Raw genomic sequence first — 16,871 nt, 5'->3', positions numbered from 1 at the left:
TTTGTTCCTGACCACCGAGAACACTCACGGTAACTTTTATCGAGTGGAAAAAAAGTTAGCTTGTTTATATTATGCTAACATAGCTGTGTCACTAGCGGTCACGTAGCACATCATTATATACCAGCTAGCCCAACTTCAGTAACCCTACAAACGTCACTGCTGTTTAGTTTTCTGTCTTCATTTATGCTGGAAGTGATAACAGAGCTGTACGTTTTAATTTGTTTCCAAAACCTGCAGTCAGGACATGCTATATTGTATTTAGATAGAAGCTAGCGAGCTAACTCCCTGCTAACTTCTAACTCCGTTAAATGTCATAAATTCCGTTTTCATGGATGCCTGGATGTTAAACTCAATTGTTACACCTGGTAGAGCAGAACGCTGATCATTTTATTAAAGATGAAAGGCTTTAGACAGTTTTTCAACTCTCAGTAATGCCATAGTGATCGTTTGATATATGGACCTGCAGCGGAGTTTAGACCCAGACACGGCTAGTGACGTCAGACTGAACAACCGGATTGTAAGGTAGACCCTACAATAATACATACAAAGAAAAACCCAACAATCATAAGACTATGCACTTTGGCGACAGTGAGAAGGAAAAACTCCCTTTTAACAGGAAGAAACCTCCAGCAGAACCAAGCTCTGTCATTTCCCAACCACCTCCTTTTCCTTGGTCACTCTCAGCAGTGCTCACCTGCTCATCCAGCTGATGTTGACCTGGATCTTTGGACAACAGCTGGACCAGCACCAACTGCTACTTTTCTTGCACATTTTTTGTAGCAACTCTGAAGACTTTAAAGAAGGTCTCAGACATCTCTGTGGACTCAAACTTCCTCTTCCCATCTTCTTCTGTAAAATATGGAAAACAGCTCATGAAGAGATTTGGCACATCCATCCAATCCGGGTGAAGAAACAGCTGATGAGAAAAGACATTAACTCCTAAATGTCACCGCTCATCATATCACAGGAGCTGTCTTCATAATATCTGAGGCTGAGTCTTCAGGAGTGTCTGCTCCTTCAAAGACACCAAGCGATAAGGGGAGACAGTTGTTCTTTCAGTTTCTCCTTCAGTCTGTCAAGGAGGAAACATTTAACCAGATTGGATCTTGGATCAGAAAGATTAAGTTTTCCAAAAAGGTTCATAGATGGGGAAATAATAAAATACCAGAGCTGAATTCTGACAGCCTTGTCTGTCCAGCCAGAATCTTGAATGAGTGGTCACAAATTAGTTTATTACTGATTTCTACATCAAAGCAGAAGCTGTCTTATAATATCCAAGTTAACTCCCATAACTGACATGAGTCTGATTAGCTGACATGTCATCGGAGACTCCCATCTCCAGCAAAGAGATGGGAGTCTCTTAAAGCTAAAATTCAAAAGCCTCATATAATTTCAAGCTGTTTATCTTATAGTTGAAGACTATGACACGGTGAAATCGAATCCGATTGAAGACAGTACCTTTGTGAAAAAAATACACCTCTCCTTCCTGTAGAACTGAGCCTAATGGTATGTAAGTGAAAGCTTCATTCACAGGGGTTGTCAAATGTTCTGCGAGCAGCAGCATCAGTAAAATGCAACAAATACTGTAGGTTAGGTTACTGTAGGTCTATAAAACCACTCTTCTATCAAATGTTAATTAGGCGCTCGGTTAGGGTGAGCCCGTAGCATTGGATATATATAATCTGCATTCCAATGCAGCTGAGGTGGTTCGGGCATCTGGCAAGGATGCCCCCTGGGCGCCTCCTGGGCGAGGTGTTCCAGGCATGTCCCACCGGGAGGAGGCCCCGGGGCAGACCCAGGACACGCTGGAGAGATTATATCTCTCGGCTGGCCTGGGAACGCCTTGGTATTCCCCCGGACAAGCTGGAGGAGGTGGCTGGGGAGAGGGAGGTCTGGACCTCTTTGCTTAGGCTGCTACCCCCGCGACCCGACCTCGGATAAGCGGATGAAGATGGATGGATGGATGGATGCATTCCAATGCACTTCGTGTGAAAACCATTTATTTGTGTTATTTATTAAATGTATATTCCATGTTTACGCTGCACCTAGCACAGTTTGTTACTGGGTATTAACAAACAGTAGTTTAGCTTATTTGAGTAACTATTACCTTAACTATCAACTCTATTTTAGCTTCTTGACTAACCCACCAACTAAACAGAGTTGTATAACACAGAGAAAAAAGCACAAGGTCAGATAACAAAAAAACCTAAAACACCCAATTATTAAAAATACAATTAGCAGAAATATTATTTTTTCCTCTTCACATAAATACAGAGGTAAGAAAAGGAAGATTAAATTTACTAAAGGTACAACCACTGGTAGCAAAATAAAAAAAGAAGCCGTACCATTCATTTCACCATTCATTTTCAGTAATAAACCAACCAGTTATCTTCAATCACATGTTCTCCATTAAGACTTATTAATCTGCCATCCCATAAAACACATCCATCCATCAATTTTCTTAATTGCTTTTCCAGTTTGATAGAAGGAGGAGAGCTGTTGGAGGGGCTGGACCCCATCAAAGCTAACACAGGACAAAATGCAGGTTACAGAAAGACACTGACAACCATGATAATGCACATTTAAATCATGGGTCAAATGAGAATCAGCATGTAACCTAACATGTATGTTTATGGACGGTGACAGGAAACCAGAGCATCAAAAGGAAACCCACACAGACACGGGAAGAATCAACTACAGCGCTCCTACTGATCCCACTTTGATCTCACACAGTTATAAGCACATAACATCAACATGTAGGTCTAGACTGTGTGTGTGCATGAGAGAGAGACAGAGAGAGATCACATTGCTGTTCAGATATAATCCATCATGCTGATTCGACATTTGTTCAGTTTACTCCTGAATCTAAATCATAATGTGGATGAAGACTTCAGTGAATTTCAGTGACCACAGATAAACCAATTAAAAGAATTATGAGAACATTAATGCCTGCTTACTGTGACTGGTCGTTTTGTTTTAGAAAATAAAACCAAAACAAATGTGAGTATTCAAATATTTGAATAGTGCCCTTTGAAAGCACTTTTTAAAAATGTTGGTGATGAAAAATTGCTTTTTGATTGTTTTGGAATTATCTAATGGGTTGAAGGAATTGACTGGAGCTGCATTTCATTCTGGTGTTTTGAGGATAACACATGGGACAATAACAGAATAGTTATGGGGGGCATGAAACTGTGAAATTAGAATCATATCAGAAACATGAATAGTTTAAGAGTCAGATGACAAAAAGCTGCTAGTTAAAACGTGTTTCACACATAGTGGTGCTAGTAGTTTACTCGGTTTAATATATGAGAAGGACAGCAGCAAGACTGAAGATGATAGTGACGCCCTATTAGGATTTATGTTTTGGAAGCAGTGGCACAAAAAGATGGAAAGATTTTCACTGGGATTGGCCAGCATGGAGAGGATTAGAAGGAAAGCTCAGGTTAAGAGGTTTGGAGACAAAGTTTGGAGGCAATGCTGAGATATTTTGGACATGTGCAGAGGAGGGATAGTGAACATACTGGACAAAGTATTTATATAGCGCTTTACTAGTCCCTAAGGACCCCAAAGCTTTACATATCCAGTCATCCACCCATTCACACACTGGTGATGGCAAGCTACATTGTAGCCACAGCCACCCTGGGGCGCACTGACAGAGGTGAGGCTGCCGGACACTGGCGCCACCGGGCCCTCTGACCACCACCAGTAGGCAATGGGTGAAGTGTCTTGCCCAAGGACACAACGACCGAGACTACAAGGCGAACTCCCAACTCTTGAGCCACGATCGCCCCATACATACTGGACAAAGGATAATGTAGATGGAGGCAGGAGGAGAAAGGAAACCACAGAGAAGAAGAGGACGCTGGGAATAGGTTGAGATCAAGGTAGATGATAGCTAAAGTGAGCAGCGAGTTAAGGAAATTTAGTGATTTATGTGACCTTTTGTTATTTTATTTTTAATAAAATGGCTGTAAATGCTTCCTGGATCTTGGGTGTAGAAAGCTAGAGTAGAAATAAAGCATGTTATTGCTTTTAAACATAATATTAATTCCTAACTTACAAGTGAAAAGCTGATGACTCATCCAGCAACTGTTGCTAATGTAATGGGATGAATTCATTTGAGAAATAAACCACAGCTGCATTCGATTATAATCATGATAACGTTATAGTGTTATTTCAAGCACTATCTGGATACTGAATATGATCATACTTTTCTCTGTGTTTGAATATTACTGGGAAATGTTTGATACAAGTGAAAAGGATTTATAACACTGGCTATTTTTGTGATTTATTAATATGGAAATGTTACATATTATACAGATGACTATAATGCGGTACAGACAAAACCCCTGTACATCCTCAAAGCCTGCTTTCACTTAAATGCAGTTTTTTCAAAGCCAAGCATTACAAAGGGGTTTATTTCAGTCCAAACCACAGGTTTTTCAAATCCGCAATCAAGCATTTTAAGTGCTTTTAAAACCAAATCATGCATATTTTAGCACCTAAACCGCACCAGAGTAATATTGTGTACCTACACTTAGTGAGTGAAAGTAAAAGCAAAAAGCCTGTGGAAAAAATTCACTAAACTGACTGATCAAAATGGAACGTAAGCTCATGGCCTCTGGGCTGATAGAGTTACGAGTTTCTCCACTGCTACTTTTCCAAACTCCAAACACAGAGGGACCGCTGGCTCTTGGCTGACACTATTATTGCCCCCCCTGCCCAATGATACTTTGTACATAAACACACAAGTGACAACTTCCAAAACTCTGTCATTTAATGCTCCAGGATGATTGCTTTGCTTTGACTCTAAAGGACAGACTTGTTTATTGATGCTGCATCACGTCAGTGTATTTCGCCTTTTCACTCGGGCTCTTCTCACTTCATGCTGAAAGCTGGACAGTAATATAAAACGCTGGGTTGAAAAGTGTGATGATTTGTCTTCAGAAAATGTCACCGGTGCTTTTGTGACACGTCCTCTTTTTTGTCTTGTTTTAACCTTTTTTTCCCCTTTTCACCAAAGAAAAGACAGAAGGTGTTATTTTCTGAGTTTTCTATCTTTCTTTTTTATTTCCTGGATCATTGATTTCATTTGATATTTTTTCTTACGTCTTATTTTTTTCTATTTGTGAAAATATCTTTTAATATCATGACACTGACAAAATAACAGTTATGGTTTGCCAAAATCTGCTTTAGTCAGCGCTAATGCAGCGTTTTCTTTGTTTCCTTCCTCGTCCTTTAATGGAAACAAAACATAAAACACATTTTCTTGTTTAGGAAAATGCATAACCAATAAACAAAGAAGAATCAAAACATGACCTATTTCTAAGTCTCAACTTCAACATTTTTTTTAAAGCCTTTATGGATATTTCATAAGGCAGAAGAAAAGGTGTGGTCTGTGTGCAGGAAGAATAGAGATCAGAGTGTGCATGAATTATACACCAGTTCAGTGGTTACCAAAATAGATGGCCACTTTTGTTCAACAAGAAAAAAAAATCTTGGAAGTTGAATTGTATAAATGCTCAAAAACACGAGTATTGAAATGTGATGTGAATATTGTTTCATTATTTATTCATTTCAGTTTAACTGCGACCAGGAAAAGGTAAAAATCATACAATATTAATATTAATTTGCTTGAAAAAAATACACATATGGATGACTAAAATGTTTAAAGTTATATTTTACAATTAATTCACACATTGGAAATAAAAGGAACAATAAATACAATAACAATGCTGCATAACTCACATTTGTTGCTATGTGTTTAGGTACAAATGTGTAACATAGGCTGCAAATAACATCATAACCTATTCTCTCAAACCCACCAGCCACGTGGTTCAATATAGTACATCTATTTTAGTTTACATGTGTCTCTGTAAAAGCTAGCTGACAAACAATGCTCTGTAATAATGTGAGCTCCATGAAAAGAATCAATATTGATTGTTTTTTGTGCGTGTACAGTTTTATTTTCAACAGTGAGACACACTACAGAATAAGACAAGTAAGAGGCAAGAGGCATTTTTAGACACAAAACACACCAATTTATTAGTTCTGCATCTGACAGATATTATTAATAGAGTTGAAATAGTTGATTAACTGACTAGACGATCGACAAAATATAGAAAAAACTTCAGATTTTGTTTTTGGTTTTTTTTATGTATTTGGTGGTTTCCCCTTCAGATCTTTGGCTGCTGGGATGTAATGTCACCTTTTGCTCTGGGGAAATATGATGCACACTATTCGCAGTATAATTTGCAGATTACTAAATATTGAATAAAATCAATAGCTCTATAGTCCTAGAAGCAGAAGTAAAGCAGACCTGAATTTAATTTAATCCTTATAAATGTTAGAGAGCTCACTAAGAGCCCAAAAAGTGCAGTGACAACTGAACACAATCAGTGTCGGTTAGCCTGACGGAGCCACCACACACAAATGCAAAAAAACAGGCTGTCATCCATATAAATATAAAGTAGGCATTTCTCCATTCCTTACCCCTTTGAGACACTTCAGGCAGATAAGCACACCGGCAGCTGAGATGCGATCTTTGTGTTTATGGGTTCCATTCAAAGTGCCAGTGCCCATTTCCTCTCAGACATATTTCCTTGGTCCTCTGGAAAACAGTGTGCATGAGTGACATTTCTAAGCCATTAACACCCAGTGATAAATTTTATAGAAGTCACTCTAGTAACGTGACATTTAAGTCTTCCATTTAATCCAGAAACAGACTATGTGAGAAACAGTCGGATTTTTTTTCTAAGGTAGTGGAGTTAGACAATTGCTCCAAGTCTTGTCAGGTCTATCGATTCGTTTTTTAACATGTTTCCAAGTAAATGTGTTGGAACAGATGTTCTTGTTAGACTTGATTTTAATAGCCCCAACAGACACTAAAAAAAAAGAAAAATCGATCCAGAATGTAGAACTTTTAACAAAATATGGACTTCTAAGTATTTCTGAAATCGGACGTTGTGCTCTCCACAAACTTTACACATTCAGGGATGGAGCAGTTAAGACCAGCTTTGTGATTTCCATGAAAATCCCCAAAAACAAAACAAAACAGTAATATTAAATATCAATATTTTACTCAAATGCATCGGGCCATATTTAAGTGTTTTGTTATGATCTTTAATTTTTGTTTCTAGTTATAATCTTGATTATTTTATGTTGCAGTGTAAATTATTATGCTCCATAAATTCGTTCTGTTCTATTGTGTTGTTGTAAAGTGTTGGTAGGTGTCGTAAAGCGAGTGCGTATTGGGCCACCGTGTGGTGATGAAAGGTTAGGCAAGTAAGCAGGACGTGGAGCAACAGTTTTCTGACTGTCGCTGTTTATAATTGTTTTAGATATAATATCACAGAAATGTAAAAGGAGCTCCAAACGGAGAGATTTGTTTTGTAGTTTTTGTTTTTTGCTACCGAGAGGCCTACAAGTAATCTAAGAAAAGCACGAGACAGAAACTTTAGGTCCTGCAGAAGCGGCAAAGAAGGACCGAAGATTGGAAAAGACTGAGAAAAAAATAAGCATTTGAGAATGTTCTGCCGATGCTCTTTCGATGTGAAAAACCAAGTGGTCAATTTTGTGCTTTTCTCTTTGGTTCTGGATGTGAAGACAAAGCCCAGTGAGCCACAGAAGAGTTTGAGGTCATAGAGGAGCTGGCAGCAGTGTGCTCAGTGATGGGACAGGGAGTGATGTGTTCATGGATGTATCTTTATAGACCGAAGCTGAAATGGGACAAAATATGAACGCTGATTAAATAGTGATAAAATGTTGCCATTTTTTATTATGACTATTTTACTTTTATATATTGTAGCATAAGAGCAGTTTTAAATATATTAAATTAATATCAACCAGAATTCAGTTTAGCTTATTGGTGTGGCCCCTCCACAGCATTTCCAGCTCCTCATGTGGCCACTTGGGAAAATTAATTGCTCGTCCCTGGACTTGAGAAAGAGAGAGTGAGAGAGAGTCAAAGAGATAATCAATGTAATTACATAATGTTTTACATAATCAATATGTAAGGCAGAAGGAAACTGCAAACTATAGTTTTGCTCAGTCAGCACAACATAAATTATCTGTCTGCTGAGATCTCAAAAGAGAAGATCTCAAAGTGTGTGCAGACATCTAATGTGCTTGTTGGCCTTTAATAGTTTAAGCCTGTGCAAACTTTAGCAAGCCTGATGAACTTTCCGAACTCAAACCCTAACTTGTAGCACATTTACACAGTTACAATGATAAATGGGTGTATATACGATGGATCCAGGTAATATAATATCAGGTTCATTTATCCTGATGATTTTGATCTGTCACATCAGTACAGCACACTTTCAGAAAGGAAAGAAATGAATGTAGTCAGCAAAAGTGTGTGTGTGTGGAGAAGGGACTGGGAAGGGGAGTGGTGGGGTTTCCCTCTCTGTAGTCTGGCTACAGACCTTTCTTGAATAGCTGTGGGCTCAGAGCCTCGTTTGTCATAGGGACAGCTAAGCCCATGGCTCTACTGCTTTATGTGTGTGTGCCATTGTGTGTGTAAGCACTACTCTGAAGAGACACCATTTGCATATCCCAGAACCCATTGGCATTTTTCTACGCTCTCTCAATCAGAAGAATTTTGGATTTCTTTTGAATAATGCAAGTTATGAAAGATACGATTCATTCACAGCCAAAAATAGCAACAGCAGAATGAATCCCCTCAGGTGTGACTGGTCTTTCGTGTACGTGTTTGTGTGTGTGCGTGTGCGTGCGTGTGTGTGTGTGTGTGTGTGCACGCTTGGCTGGTGATGCCGTTTGTGAAAACCTATTACAGCTGATGGGGTAGAGCGATAGCCTGCTCACAGCTCTAGTGGCTGACGAGTGTGCGTGTGTTTGAGTGTGTGCATTATGCATGGATCACGATCTACAGTGATAGCCTCAGGTAATTAGAAAAATGCTATCACACTATTTGCCTACAAGATGCAATTTGTCAATGTTTCTCCTGTGATCAAAGCGCAGATTGCTTTGCATATAAATACACAGCATTAACATTAATAGGCCTAAATGTTTTCTGTCTTGTTCTCTACATGTTTTTGTATATTTGTTTGTGTGCTCCAGTATATGTGCTACCATGGGCCACCTCTTTAAGGTCTGATTTTACAATCTCAACTTCAGCGAGGCTCATCTGTGTTCATTTGTGCAGACATGTCTGCATGCATGTTTGAGTGGATGATATTCATTAAGTGTAGCAACAGTTTCCTCAGAGTACAGTGACTATCTGGGGAGTAGTCAGCAACCCAGTGAAAAATGCCCTTGGTGTGTTTTTCCAGTCACAGTAGGAAAGTTTGATGTATCTGACTTGTATTTGACCCATTGTGTATGTGTGTGGTCTCCAGTGTTGGTCAAGTTACTTGAAAAAAGTAATCAGTAACTAATTACTGATTACTCCCCCAAAAAAGTAATCCCGTTACTTTACTGATTACTTATTTTCAAAAGTAATTAATTACTTAGTTACTTAGTTACTTAGTTACTTTTTAAAAACACGATTTACAACCTGAAGAGGTGATAAAGTGATAGATCTTTCAGCCCAATTCTACTTTTTCTACATAATCCATCATACAAAATGTAATCAAATGGAAAAGTCTCTTTTTAAAACTTGTTTTATCAGTTTTAATCTTTTAACTTTATGCATCAAGCAAAACATTTAATTATATGCAACATTCTCTGACTTGAATAAATTAGTTTAACATTTAAACCTATTTTCTGCACATTCCAGCACATAAAATAAAATATTTTTTGTGTTTTCACTCACTCTTTCAAACAGATGCAAGTAAAACACAGCAGAAAATAAATAAAGTCAAAGACTCAGCGGTCCTTTTGCTCTATTTTCACCTGTAAAGCAGAAGCAGGGTAGGCGGAGGGTTACCCTGGTGCAGGTGTGCTGCGGTCAGTTGAAGAATCCGCGCGAGTGTCTCTGTGAGTTTCCCATTACGTCGTAGCTACTCGGTGCTTGCTCGGAAGTTTAGGGGTTTTTTTCGCTGTAAAAAGAAGTTTTCTTCCCACGCACGATGGACGCTAATGTTTTTGTCACTTTTTATGGAATCAAACTCAAAGTAAGGTCAGTACTTCCACACTTTAAACGCTGCACGCTCATACTCTCTCCCGCACTCGATATATTATCCATTGTTGATCTGCACACAGCTGCTGTCACCAACGTCGCACTTGCTTACGTCACTGTCATGAGACATTCTCGCAAAAAAATCACGGTTTTAGTAACGCAGTAACGCAGCGTTCCTACGGGAAAGTAACGGTAATCTAATTACCGATTTTGCAATAGTAATCCCTTACTTTACTCGTTACTTGAAAAAAGTAATCAGATTACAGTAACGCGTTACAAGTAACGCGTTACTGCCCATCTCTGGTGGTCTCTGTTGCTTTTGTGCTTGTACAGAGACTTCCCAGAGATGGATGAAGCGTCAAGCTCCCATCATCATGTGTGAGTTGTCGCATGTCTCTGTATACACTCATGTGTGCATGGATGGAGTAGAGAACTGATGTGCATGAAAACCAAAGAGCAAGACAGTGTGGAAAAGCAGCTGAGAGCATTAACATACTTCATAAGACTTTTACGTTTCTCCTTCCTGTCTCAGCTCGGTTCTATTTTTAGGTTCCCGCTCTATATTTCAGGTTATTATAAAAGTTCAGAGCAACAACGTGAATAAAATTTAAAGCCTTTTAACACAGCGGCTCAGCAAAAAAAAAAAAAAGAGAGAAAAGAAAGAAGAATCTACCTTTTCAATTCAGACTATGTTTTGATAGCTTACTCCATTTTGGATTCAGTTCAAGATTGGTGATGCTCTCATGCTAATAAAAGGGATTGTTTAATTTCTTTATGCTTATTTTAATGCTAAAGAGAAATGATTAAAAAAGGGGAAAAAATGGACAGCTGGCTGTGCAGTTCAAGCCAGCATTGATCAACTATTTCATCAGCAGAAATTACAGTTGTTACTCGCAGCTGTAGCCAGAAGTACTCCAGCCATAAAGATAATTATTATAGATAATTATTAAAGTCTCCAAAGGTTGAGTCTGTTCATCTGGACGTAGCATTTTCAGTGGGAGAAACATTTTGTCACTCATCCAAGTGACTTCTTCAGTCTCAGCTGACTGCAGGTTTCCCCAATCGTATAAACAGTTCATTTGCATAATGACTGAAACAGCACCACTTTACCTGGATGATTGAGCATGCATTAAGACATACTATAGAAGAGTTACAGAATTTCTCTTTAAACTCCAGGATAACCATCCATCCATTTCCTGCCTATGATTCAGGCCTGAATCGTGGATACAGTAGGTTAAGGTGAGTTACCCAGTCCTTCCTTTCCCCTGGCAACCTCTTCAAGCTCATCTGACCAGTAGGACCAGTAGGACATGCCTAGAAGATGTTTTCAGAGGTGTCAAGGAGAAATCCTGGTTGGATGCCCAAGCACCTCAAGTGATTTGTTTCGATGTGGAGAACTAGTGGCTGTCCTCTGATTTCCTCCTATACGACTGAACTCCTCACCTTATCTTTAAGGGCAAACCCAGCCACCCTTTAGAAGAAGCTCTCATTCATTTGGTCATTACCCAGAGTTTGTGGCCATAGCTGACGGTAGGACTGTAGATTGACTAATAAATACACAGCATTTCTCTCACAGTCAGGACCACAACAGGACGGTACAGCGTCGGCAGAATGCTGTCAAACCTGGGAATCCAGGTGCTCCCAGGACACCCTCACTAGGTGTTTGCATATAAAAGGCCTATCCACCTGGTGTAGCTTACCACCAGGTGGTAATCCGGTGAGAGTGCTACACCTGTCTTTGCCCAAGTGGCCAAGACATATGGCATGAAGTCTGATGATATGATCACAAAATTGATCATTGACTTGTGACCTAAAGCATCCTGGTGCCAAGCATAATTATGAACGCCCTTATGTTTAGATATGGTGCTTGTTATGGATTAACTGCAATGACTGATTTGACAGGCCATTTCTCCCAGTCACACCCTTCCAGAAGGGCTTTGGAGTCCCAAGTAGGGGAAGCTCCAAGCACCCCATCCAGTACAAACAGCAGTCAAGGACCCAAAGACATAGGGACAAAGGGAAGCAAACATAGGGAAGCAACCGTACCTGTCACCTGTGAAAACCCCAACCTACAGGCACCAAACCGAAGGCATACAAGTATAAACCTCTACAGCTCCTGCTGCGACTGGTGGGGCTACAGGAGAGCGGTCTGATATAGTATTGTAAACATACACGGCAGACCCAGTGGCATTTTGATGCTTTTTATTAAAGCTTTGACGGTTGCTGTCCACAATACTCACAGAGCTGCAGCTCTCCCGCTGCCCGCTCAACACTATCACAACAACCCAACCACAGGACCCAGTACAATATTTAATTCGGCGGGGCGTGATTGCGGATGCCGTGCAGGTGCGTCCGCCTCCTCTGCACGGCACCGCAGGCCACGCCCCACCACAAGTATATTTCAAACTTCTCAACTTACTTGGAGAAGACACCTCAGGAAAACAATGTTCAAAATGAGTAGTTTACGTTTGTTTTCATTTTCATTATGTTAGATATAGTAGCTTCAAAGAGTATTCAGATTTAATGTTTGACCTTCTTGGTAGCTATGGTGACGCAAAGATCACTTTATTTATATATTCTTAAAGCTCTGACTGTGCTCCTGGGTACACTGAGAAGATGTGGAAGAAACACTAGGAAACTTTGCTTTGTTTTACATTTACATAATAAAAGTATTTAAGCATGAAGGAATTAACAATCACTATTACAGAGCTTAAGAAAATACTCGGCTGAGAGGGAGGGTTACATAGCACCCCAAGCACTGCTCACCACTTGTCAAATATTATTATTACTGTAAAACATGGTGTTTCGAGGTGTTTCTCTAGAGTATAGGAAGAAAGGGGGTCAGTCATAACTGACATAACAATAAATGCAATCAAACATAAAGAGATCATGTTGGAGACAAATCTCGAGAGTGAGACTGTATCAAGAGTTCAGCTGTAAAAGCAAACTTACACATACTATAGTTTTAGTTTAAATCATTCTCATAAATTTGCAATTGCACAAATATGGAAAACCTTTGGAAACAGATATCCAAAGGTTTTCCATATTTATAAATTGTAGAGCAGAGGTCTCAAACTTTAATGATCTGTGGGCCACTGTTTACGCTGTCATCTCATTGGAGGGCTACTTTTCTTAAAGATATAGGATTTTGTATGAATGATAGAAATTACATATGTGGTAAACCACAAATATTTCCAGACATACATTGTTTTCTTTACAGTAACTCTCTCGCTGAACTAACACAGCCAAACCCAAACATGTTTGTTCTCACTGCTCATTGTGCCTTCATACTAAATAATTTTTTGCTTTTTAAAGAACCTATTTTAACATTGCACTCAACAACAAACAAATCCTCCCTAATAAGAGACCCCTGTTGTAGAGTATCCAAACATGGTTCTGGTAGTGCCAAATCTGAGATATTCTCTACACATTTATGAATGATCTCTCCAGCAAGCAGGTTTTTTTGTGTCGTGTACCACGTATATAATTTCTTTCATTCATACACATTCTTATATATTTAAGAAGTATATTATCAGATCAGATCAGATTGGCTGCCCTTCACTGAGAAGATAACAAGACTATAAGATTTCAATTCAGTTGAATTCACTTTATATAACACCAAATCACAACAGCAGCCGCCTCAAAGCGCATTTAATTGTAATATAATGTGCCTACAGTAATGCAGAGCAAATCTCAACAGTTAGACGACCCGCTTTGAGCGAGCACTTGGTGGTAGTGGGAAGGAAAAACCCAAAATTTCTCTGGCAGAACTAGGCTCAGGAATTGGCAGCCGTCACAGGTTGGCATCAGGGGAGAGAGACAGAACAAAAAGATAAAAAAAAAAAAAAATCAACATAGTACAACTAACATACTGAAACTTAACATCTTTATCTAATTAAGAGGCTTAAGTTTCTGATTTTTATTAAATTTGAAAAAAAAAATTAAGAGTAGTATTTAGCACCTCTTGTCATTATGAGTTGTTGAAAGTAGTCTGATGGTAAAAATGTCACTACCTTCTTAGGTGACCAATCTTTTCATAGTGTTTCAGTGTTTTCTGTACCATTATTAGAATATTATTATTGCAGCATAAATATCACAACAATTTTAAACTGAATTTGGAAATTTGTTGTAATGTCATTCAGTAAAGTCGATTATTCTTATCAAAGTCAGTGAGACTCTACTGACCACTGACTTTGATAAGCTGCTAGATTTGAGTACAGTTCATGGCTGAGTGATACTTCATAGCTCAACTTGAGGACTCTCTCAGGTACATATCATTCCATCCTTCCTGATTATCCAGATATCCACTGTTCCTTCCCAGCATCATGATCAATCTGCTGCCTTGACAAGTCACGAGCAACTGAAAAATCAAAGAGCTGTCAGTTTTTTTCCTCAAGTGCTTATTATTTCTCCAGGTTTATAATTCCTTATTATATCCTGCAGTTCCCATCCTCCAGTTGATATTTTGTCAACCCCCTCCTCTTGCTTCCCAATGTTGTTTTGGGTCTGAGGTTCAGAATTTGGCATTTCACTCCCGCTGAGAGATTAATTAGCCATCTACCTCTGAGATTGGTGTGGGTGCAACATGCCATCCTTCAGTTTTTCTTGTCATCACCCTCTCTCTCTCTTACAGAAACACACACACACACACACACACACACACACACACACACACACAGTATTTTAATTTCTTCTTGTCTATTTTGTACTTTGTCTCATTTTTGTCCTTCCACTCTCACACTCATTGCTCCATTTGGTATTCTCACGAGAAACTGCAGCAATGATGACAGACTAGTTTTACACTCTGGAATAAATCAGATTGGTTCTGTCTTTGCATTTAGATCGAAAACGAAATGTGATAGGTTTCTACTTGACGCACTGAAGGCAGGCTGTGTTACTGAACAGTTTATTGGTATTCAAACCAAGAACCTACCTGCAAGCTGTACATGCTGTATGTACAAAGGATGTAAAGCAGGTAGGTCACCGGAGACAAAAGCTTAAGCCTTTGTTGATAAAAGGATCAAGCTCTGCTGGAGGACAAGTGCAAGAAGGATTAAGCAGGAATTGCCGTGTTGTTTGACACATTAAAAAAAAATCTTTGAGCTCAGATTGGTGCCACATGAACAAAGCTAAAGGAAAGACCTTAAAAACTATGTGTATTGTCCCCCCGTTTTACCATAAACGGAAGATAGATGACAGACCCTTAGGATGAAAGCACATAAATCACCAAAAAAATACAGCTATTCATAATTTTGTTCTCTTGGAGAAATGAAGCTGCAGAAGCTCCCTGGTCTTTCTCACTCTCCCTATAACTAACAGCACTCTATTTTAAACTTTCATGTCCTTCCAGAGTGAGTCCAAAGCTGAGTAAATGCTGTGGGAGGAGGTCTTGTCAGGCTTAGTTAAATAAAAACTGTGGTAAGAGAGAAGTAAGGAACCCACCATCAGTTCAGTTGATTTTTTTGTGTGTGTGTGTATTTTACACTATATTTGGTTAACAGTTCTTGTAGATGTTTATGAATGTGTTTCAGGCTTACAGGATAACCACTTGAATTCTGCACAAATTTCGATATTTACTCACAACCCCAAATTAGATCCTGTAAGAAGAAAGAGCGAGTAAATGAAGAGAAAAGGTTGCAGAAGAGTTTGTTGTACAGTTAAAAATACATAAACTTGCCTCCTCGTCCTCCTTCAATGAGTAAAATGAACGGAAAAAAATAGCTGTATGGGAAAAAACCCCATTACGTGCTTATGTGTTTTTCAAAGCTTCTAAGTCGTTCATTTTGCATGAAGTGCATGCAAAAAGTTGAAATATTGATGCTTCTACAGTGACTGTAGCTACTAGGTTTCTATTTTCATTCAACAGAATCTTTAGGTTCAACACATTTCCAGGCAAGCTCTCTGTCAGGGTCCTGGGTCTGAGCGACCCAGGATCCCTGAGCAGTTATGTATTGTATTATTATTATTATTATTATTATTATTATTGTTATTATTATATGTATTTTGGTGTTGCTGCTGCTCTTCTCCATGCTTGTAGATGTGTGTGTGTGTGTGTGTGTGTGTGTGTGTGTGTGTGTGTGTGTGTACGTCTGCGGGTATGCTTGGAGGATGGAGCTCAGCCACCTGCAGGCCTGAGGGGTGTGGCCCTGTGGAAGGACTGGCCACACCCGAAGCCACACACCTGCCGCTGATCAGGGCTCGTCGGGGGAGCTACTTAGGAGAGTCTTGGAGCTCCCACCGACGCGGGATCATTGCATGAGACTCCACGTTAGTCGTCCTGTTATTGAGTTAGTGTGTGTGTGCGCATGCCCGCAGTTGTATGTGTCCTGACGGCTGCGTCTTATGTTTCCCGCAGGAGCAGCGTGGAAGACACGAGAGCAGCGAGCACCGGGGGGTGCTGACACGGGAGCGGAGAGAGCACAGAAACACGGACTATTCACGGGGAGACACGACACTGGAGTCTGGGAGAACACGGGGATTTATTGTTACGTTGTTTCACTTTGTAAATAAACACTGTCTATACATAGAGCACCGCGCCTGGGTCCTCCTTCCCCACTCCTTCCACGGTGTGCCATGCCACACCGTGACACTCTCATATGATGTAGAACTTATAGATGATTAAAAAGGCCGTCTTTGATTTATTTACAGAGAACACACTTATTAAGAAGTTGAGGAATATGTTGTAGGATGTTCTGAAGGACAGCTGTCAGGAAGTCAAAACATTTGATAATTTCAATGCATGCCATTCCAGTCACTGAACTCTAGAGAACACAGTTTTATAGTGTTTCAC

General features: G+C 39.6%; 1 long non-coding RNA gene across 1 annotated transcript; it reads left to right on the top strand.

The window, feature by feature from the left end:
• The first annotated feature begins 13,182 nt into the window (after positions 1-13,182).
• LOC146561124 (uncharacterized) lies at positions 13,183-16,609 on the top strand. Its single transcript, XR_014894839.1, has 2 exons — positions 13,183-16,348; positions 16,437-16,609. It is a non-coding gene; the product is annotated as an uncharacterized LOC146561124 (long non-coding RNA).
• The last annotated feature ends 262 nt before the right edge of the window (positions 16,610-16,871 follow it).

The sequence above is a fragment of the Mchenga conophoros genome, linkage group LG13 (assembly GCF_057382185.1).
Source record: "Mchenga conophoros isolate Kocher_MC1m ecotype Shallow Benthic linkage group LG13, M_conophoros_male_GT1.1, whole genome shotgun sequence".
NCBI classification, from domain to species: domain Eukaryota; kingdom Metazoa; phylum Chordata; class Actinopteri; order Cichliformes; family Cichlidae; genus Mchenga; species Mchenga conophoros.
The sequence above is the reverse complement of the archived record's forward strand: the minus strand, read 5'-3'. Positions and strand labels throughout refer to the sequence as shown.